Source organism: Eptatretus burgeri, chromosome 5 (genome assembly GCF_056783735.1).
Source record: "Eptatretus burgeri isolate ZD-2024b chromosome 5, Ebu_testis_v1, whole genome shotgun sequence".
NCBI classification, from domain to species: Eukaryota; Metazoa; Chordata; class Myxini; order Myxiniformes; family Myxinidae; genus Eptatretus; species Eptatretus burgeri.
In genome coordinates, this window is record NC_140965.1 from 58520753 (window position 1) to 58529322 (window position 8570).

General features: G+C 36.0%; 1 long non-coding RNA gene across 1 annotated transcript in view; it reads left to right on the forward strand.

Moving 5' to 3' along the window:
- The window catches only part of LOC147026504 (uncharacterized), a 36676-nt gene extending 28665 nt beyond the window's left edge, over positions 1–8011 (forward strand). Inside the window, exon 3 of the long non-coding RNA XR_015057930.1 lies at positions 7309–8011. This is a non-coding gene — a long non-coding RNA (uncharacterized LOC147026504). The remainder of the gene's footprint in view (positions 1–7308) is intronic.
- The last annotated feature ends 559 nt before the right edge of the window (positions 8012–8570 follow it).

Genomic DNA, 8570 nt, shown 5'->3' on the forward strand with positions numbered 1-8570 from the left:
TTGGAAAGTTGGGTTTATTTTGGAAACTTGAAATGCTATCACTCTTTGGGATTTAAACCTATCAATGTAGTTCTTTGTTGGATGGTGCTTGATGGGAGCAAGATCAAGAAAGTTCTCGGAAGAAAGTGCAGGAAAGTTCTTACTCCCCCTTTCTACGTCATCAAACCTGAAAGCCTTAAAAGACAGAATTGGAAGAAGAGAAAAAAACATAAAAAATATATATTGTTAGTTCTGGATAGAAAGTGCAGGCTTACTCGCCCGTTCTACGTCATCAAACCTGAAAGCCTTCAAAGACAGAATGGCAAGAGGAGAAAAAAAAAACGTCAAAAATATATATAGGTGGAAATCGCATTTTGAAAAAGACATTGTGTTGGGCGAGGGTGGGGGGGGGGGTTGAGATTTTGAATGTGAAGGTTGAGGTTGAGATTTTGAATGTGAGGATTGGGACACACACCACACACCACACACCACACACCACACACCACACACCACACACCACACACCACACACCACACACCACACACCACACACCACACACCACACACCACACAACACACACACCACCAAACAAAAGTTAAGCCTTGACTATTCAGTTGAGGATTCTGTGTTTTAGGTTCACAGATCTAAGAACGTCCCCCCTTGACACACATTATATATGGCAGATGCCACCTGTTATACACCTTAGACTTGACCCTTGAGTGTCCACAACGGTGTATAGCAGTAGGGAGTGAAGCGCCAACCCATTGTTCCCATTGCACACACATTATATACTGTTATACACGTCAGACTTGGCCCTCGAGTGTCCACAACGGTGTATAGTAGGAGGGAGTGAAGTGCCAACCCATTGCTCCCATTGCACACACACACACACACACATACACATACACATACACATACACATACACTCACCAACAAACAAAAGTTAAGCCTTGACTATTCAGTTGAGGATTCTGTGAACCTCCCCCTTTGACACACATTATAAACTGTTATACACCTCGGACTTGGCCCTCGAGTGTCCACAACGGTGTACAGTAGGAGGGAGTGAAGGGCCAACCCATTGCTACCATGGGTATTATCTGATTAGTTTTGTCTTTTGTAATTCCTGTGAATAAAATGAACCTAAAATCTCTTCCCTTCTAAATCATATATCTTATAAGTCCAAGGAACTGTATCTATTACATCAACACTTTTAAAAAGTTTGTTTGTCCATCGTTTTATATCACCTTTTTCAAAATGAGATTTCCACATATATATTCTTACGATATCACTAACTTTGAACTTAGGTTTTCTGACATTAATCTCTTTATCATATTTTAATTTTCTAAATGTTTCTGATGGTTTCATATTCGTTGATATCTGAATCGTGTCATTATAGTTATCCACAATATCATGAATAAAACATGACAATTGTTGTGAACCGAGTTGTGTGAATTTTTTATATAGTCTCTCTTTTAAGGTACGATTAAAACATTCAACAACAACGGCCTTTCCTTCATTAAAGGTACTGTATAATGTAATACTGTTATTTTTTAGAAAATTCATAAATATTTTGTTATAAAACTCTCTACCCTCATCAGTCCACAATTTTTTTAGGTTTTTCTCTTACTTTTATTAAATATATGTTGAAAGGCGAACATAAGAGTATTACCTGTTTTGTTTTTTTAAAGGGACAACCCATGCGTATCTACTCCTCAAATCAATAACGGTTAAAGCATATACTTGTACCCCTTAACATTATTGAGTTCAATCAAATCAGCGGACCAGATATAATCAACTTCCTTGGAATAAACCTTCCTTCTCTGAAACTTTGTGAATATTGGTTTCTGTAATTCATCAGCTAATTGCTCTTCAATCTTAATGACATCATTAGAGCCTATAAGTTTTTTTTGAATTTCCAAGTCCAACTTTCAATTTAGCACTGAACATCTTCTTTACGATGAACCAATCAATTTTTTCTCTCAAGGTTGGATTTTGTATCGGAGACAAATTATACAACATTTCTCTATCATCTTCATGCTTTTTTTTCCAAAGTTGTGGTATTCCCATGATCAATATCGTGTCTCATGCACATTTCATCAACTCTATTGATGGGTTTACTCCATTATTTAGGATTGTCTGCCTCATCTAATCATTTATCCAAGTTTGTGCCTGGACCACAGAAAGAATACCCTGGTAGATGTAAATCCCCTGCTATTCCAGTAGTTGTAAATTTACTTCCTGAGAAAAACTTTTTATATCTCCTCCGAGTTTGAGTTAGGAGATAAATTGATTTTTTTTGAACCAGACACCGAACATATACCTTTTTGTATAACCTTGTTATTTTTACTTTTAAAAGATGAAATATTTTTGTATTATTATTCTTTTTACATTTGAGACAATAACTCATTTATTTATGAGAAAAATTCCTACAGAGTGCGAAAACCTTTTTAGTTTCCAACATGCACCTTTGAATCTTAATTTTTAAAACATAAAGAATCCTTAGAAATGCCTTCACTCTCTCCTCCATTTATTTTCGAAAAAAATGAAAAACTTGAATTAAAATCACTATCTTGCCGATGACAATAGTCTTTTCGAAAATATTGCAAATAGACTTGTGAATTCTTTTTTTTCCTCCTCGGTGGGTTGAGTTATTTTCTGTAATACCTCCAATCTTTTTTTAATCTCACCAGTTTCCATATTTTGATATTTATTCATTCTCGCTCTTTCCTCCCTCTCCTCCCTCTCCTCCCTCTCCTCCCTCTCCTCCCTCTCCTCCTTCTCTCTCTTCTCTCTCTCCTCATTCTCTTTCTTCTCCCTCTCCTCCTTCTCTCTCTTCTCCCTTTCCTCCTCTTCTCTCTCTTCAACGTCCCTTACTATCCTTGAATAACTTACACCCCATAGAATATCATACATATATTCATCAGGATTTCTTGTTATTCGTGTATCCAAAATAATTTTTTTACAATAGGAAACCAATCAAATTTCTTTTGAATTTCTAAAAGAGCCTTACGTTTTCTTAACTTTATAATTTTTTCATTATTTAACATTCTAATCAAATCTAAAGTTGTCGGTTTATCAACATCAGCATAATGCCAATCTTTTATTGAAAATACCTCATTCTTATGTTGTAGAACATATTTATTAAAATACCGAATACCCTTTTCTTGAAGGTATGCTTGGACACAGAAATGATAATTTTCTTGAAGCCTTCTTGCTGTCATTTATGTATTATAAATATATGTTAGAATAATATTATGACACGAAACACCTCCCCATCTTCCCATAGTTAAATCATTTTGTTTTTCTTTACTTATTATATATAATCCTGTTTTTTTCTGTTTTCATGATATAAACGAGGGCAAAACCATTATTATATTTACCCTTATTAGATTATTTTATTTGTTGTTTACTAATCGTGCTTCCACAAAACTCATTCTCGATACCACATGGATAATATTCTTCCTTACGAGACTGATTTAATTGTTCCAGGTCTTCTAGGTCAATTTTAAATGACCAATTATACCCTAAATCATTCATATCATACCCCCATTGTTCTATTCTCATACAAACGATACGCCCTTCTTTATAAAAAAAAAATTTTAATTCGAACTGTGAATTCTGTATGACCTGGAGATAAAATCAACACTTCTGTATCTTTGGAATACACGGCCGTTTTATTTAAGGATATATATTGTGATAAATCACAATCTCACCAAGTCATTTGCATCAGTCGGGCTTGGATAATTTTTTAATTTATAAACATTTTTCATATTAATATTTTTGGTTATATTATATTTATGTCATTCAGCCTGTGCCTTTGTGTAATTATTTGATAAATCAATATCCAGTTCTTGCGATACACCAAAGTTAGAACCATCTTTACCAACATATCATTTAAATGAGATGAAAAATAATGTCACAACTAGAACGGGCACTCGTAGAGCTCATACCTTCGCCGCAGCCACTAGTTTGAACATGGCATGAGAGTGAAATGAGGAACTAAAATTCCACTAAATCTGCTTGGGAATTTCGCAAATTTAAAGTCCATGATCAGGATTTTGTGAAAGGATTTTGTTATTAGAACTATTACGATTATGACAATTTTAGGTGATTCGTTGTCCCGAGTGCCGAACTCTGTAGCATGTAGGGTCAGATTCGGTTGAATGTCACTGACCACGCAGACACGACCTGGATCAAGTAGATCATGTTTTCAAATCTGAGCGAGGACAAAAACGTTATTTTAATAGGCGTCTAATTAAACAAGAAAGTAAAACTCCTTTTACTAAACCATGAGCGAAGCTATGTGCATATCAAACTATACCAAGTCTCCTTAATGAAAATTTGTTGTATATTACTTAGTAACTAAGTTTGGTAGGGCCCTTATGGCCCTTGTTGCATCAACAGACACACAGTTTAGAGACAGAGATATATTCTAGTTATTACCTTTGTATTAAGTTGTCCACAACGCATCTCAATACAAATATGCATTTCGTGACCCCCATGAACTTTGACCCATAACCGCTACCTAGGGTGACAATAGTACTATACCTTGTGTCATTTCAGAAGATGGGGAATTGAACACTGAACAATTTGGAGTTAATTTGATGTAAATCGGAAACATATTAACCGTTTTCATCATGAAAAAAACAATGTTGACCTTTTTGTGACCTTGTCCTTTGATCCGATCGCTCCCAAAATCTAACTGATTTGTCCTTTCATGATGCCAAACAAATGCAAAACAATTAAAGCCTCTCTGCATTCTGTTTTTTTTGCGTTAAGTTGTCCGCAACGCTTTCCGATATAAATGTGAATTTGTGTGACCCCCTTGACGTTTGACCCCCAACCGCTGCCTTGGGTGACAAAAGTACTATACCATGTGTCATACTAGAGGATGGGGAATTTAATTTTTAATATTTTGGAGTTAATTTGCTGTAAATCAAAACAAAATTGACAATTTAATTGCGATAAAACGATTTTGACCTTTTTGTGACCTTGACCTTAACCTTTGATCCGATCGCTCCCAAAATCTAATCGATTTGTCCTCTCGTGATGCCAAACACATCCACAAAATTTCATGACAATCTGCGAAGTGGTTTTTGTGTAATGTTGTCCACAACGCTTCCCAATCAAAAACTCCATTTTGGTGACCCCCTTGACCTTTGACTTCCACAGACTAACTAAGGTTGCAAACACTATACCATACCTATATCAGTGGATCGGGATTTGAATACTGAACATTTTGGACTTAATTTGATGTAAATCGGAACAAAATTGACACTTTAATCGCAAAAAAACGATTTTGACCTTTTGTGACCTTGACCTTGACCTTTGATCCGATCGCTCCCAAAATCTAATAGATTTGTCGTCTCATGATGTCAAACAAGTCCACAAAATTTCATGACAATCTGCTAAGTGGTTTTTGCGTAATGTTGTCCACAACGCTGCCCAATGAAAAATGCTTTGTGGTGACCCCCTTGACTTTTGACCCCCAACCACTACCTAGGGTAATTACGCCACACTTTCATATGGCATAGCCTAGAATGTAGAATTGAGTAATGAACATTTTGGTGTTGGTTTTATCTCGTTCAGATAAAAATTGACCGCGTTATGACGAAAAAACGATTCTGACCTTTTCGTGACCGTGACCTTGACCTTTAATCCGATTGCTCCCAAAAGCTTCGCCTGGCGTCCTTGAGTAACTGCACATCATCTCTGAAAATTTCATGCAAATCGGTCCAGCAGTTTTTGCGCAATGTTGTCCGCACACATATTTACCAATAAATAAATACACAGGGGTCAATACAATACCTTCGTCAAACGAAGTTTGCGAAGGTAAAATTTTTTATTTTTGTTGAGTTGAAATAACACATACAGACATAATTGACCACAACACTTGGAATTTAATTCTTGGACTTGAAATGTTTGATAAACATCATTCTATAAGAATTTTATGACTTCAACAGGTGGTGGAAGACCGAAACTATCAAAATAATATTTGTCTTGACTATTAAAAATACAAACCCAATGAAAACCTTTCCCATTATTATCTTCTAAGTTCATAATAATATTCTTTGTATGTTTAGGCACATTTGTTAATTAATCTCTCATACAAATAACCACATTATGAATTTTAAATTTCTTACAATATTGGACAAGTTGTAAATTTGATGTTGTATTCTTTCCAAATTCTTTAAACCACTCATCAATGCTCATTTATTTGTTAGAAAGATATAATCCATTACCTCTTTCAGTTAATTTAACACCTGCTTGTGCGATAGAAGAAAGCATATCTCCAACCAACAATCTCGCTTTATCAGGCAGACCTTCAAGTTTTTCAGCAAAATATACAATGACACCACTTCCACTAATTTGTTTCTCCAACTCTTTGTTATGTCTTTGCAATTCTTTTTGAGCCAAGAGTTGAGCCTTCCTTTCGTTGGCAGTTTTCACCGCTGTTGAAATACCACCCTTCAATGCTCCAACCGCACTTATACCAGCAAATAAAGGAATTAGAAATGGGAGAAATCCTCCACTCGTCTCTCTTATTGAATATTTTTTCAACATTGGTTTTGTCATTTTAATTTTAAGTGAGCCAGTATCGTTCAAGATTTTAACCTGTTCTCTTGTGAGCAAAACATCAATTCCTACTGCTCCTTTTCTCTGAATTGTATTAACGTTAATCGTACAAGGCTTTTGACTTTGAACACAAGATGATAGTTTTTGAAGATTGATTTGATTAACATATACCCCAGTTGGTACTTTGCCACTCATTTATTTAACAAAAAATTATGTGAGACTAATCATAACACCATTATCTGTATTAATCTGTAATTCTGTTTCTTCCAAAAGCAAACAATATGCATCAACTTCTTGACTCTCTCCTCTTTCAATGCATAGGGAAGTATCCACTCGATTAGACTTTATAGTTTCCTTTTGAGCACTCAGGTCAAATGCATAGATTGTATCCAAACTTTTAAATGCTGTCATATCCAAAATAGGTTCTTTATTTCCATTACTTTCACATAACTTTTGGTAAGACTTGTATGCTTCAGCATAATCATTTTTTTCCCAATTAATTTCCAATCTATGTCAGGGATAAAATGTTCCATCGAGAGAAACACGAAGTTGTTTCACCTTAGCATTATCACTCAATGCATTATTCTTATCAGTAGCAGTATCGCTATCTGGTTTTTAAAAAATGATCCACAGATATCGTGGCTTTCCTTCCAGAACACCCAAATTCCACGTGTAAGTGGTTTGGTTTAGTTTAACTTGTTGACAGTTCTGGTTCTGTTTAACTTTATAATTTTAGTCTCTGTTCTGTTCTAGTTTAACCAGTTCTGGCGCCAAGTTGCGAGCAGGAGAGGGAGGCAGGTCCGCCCGCCGTTCGACCCCGTACTCCGAGTCAGCAGAACCCCAGAGCCAACCAAGGTGAGGCACGAGGCTCAGCAAGGCTCCAAGACACGATCAAGAACACGATCGAATCAGCACAACAACAAGGATGCTCCCCACGCAACAGCCTCCCCACCAAAAAAACACGATCTTTTTGTTGTAATCTTCTTCCTCTTCCTTTTCGACCCCGAACAGAACCTTTTTATCCTTGGTCCTCGTCACTTCCAATCGAGCCGTTTATTGGCCCACCGCCGTCGCCTTCTGCCAATCGTGATCACGGGGCGGAGCCATCCGCTGCACTGTCCTGTGACGTCACGGCCAGTCTCCAGAGAATACCAAAAAGGGGTTTACGCAGACACACTTACCCTATCCCGTGTCCCTATCTAATTACGTGACAATTATCATTTCCCCCCTTGAAGAAATGAACATTTACTAGACAACTTATCGCCACTGAATTGCTACTTATTACATCGAGATCCTGGTAAACTCGAACAGCATGGCATACCTAATTAAACATTCTAATTACCCTTTGAATGCATACCCCCCCTCAAACATAACAATATATATATATATATATATATATATATATATATATATATATATATATATATATATATATATATATATATATATACATACATATACACACACATTACCGTGAGATGTCTCATTTGAATGCTATTGAAAGGGGGGACATTTTTGCCAAAAAAATCCTGGAGGGGGGGGTGCATAAACCCTAAAGGCACTTATTTTGACTCCTCATTGGAAGAAGTTACACGAAGAAATCTTTTCGAAGAAGTCGGAATTGGGAATGACGTAGCAATATTTTTTTATCGGGAGGAGGGGGCATGGTGGGAGTCATTTTTCTTGCTGGCATTTAAAATCAGGCTAAATTATAAAATAACCCATTTAAAACGTGTATACTGCTGGTAATAACATAGGATTGGTAAAGAAATTCTGTGTTATTCATATTGAAAACTAACAAGGCTGACGTTTCTTGTTCCATTGTGGAGTGTCATGTTCTTCGTATAACTTTTTGAATTCCCTCCATGTATATTAGTTGTTATTAAATTAAAGCTTTCACTTAGTTATACTTACTCATGAAAACACCAAGATGTATAAAAAGTTTGCATATTGAATAAACAAAAATAATGTTGTACTGTTCCAAAATGCATCCCAAAAACTTTGAATTCGATGAC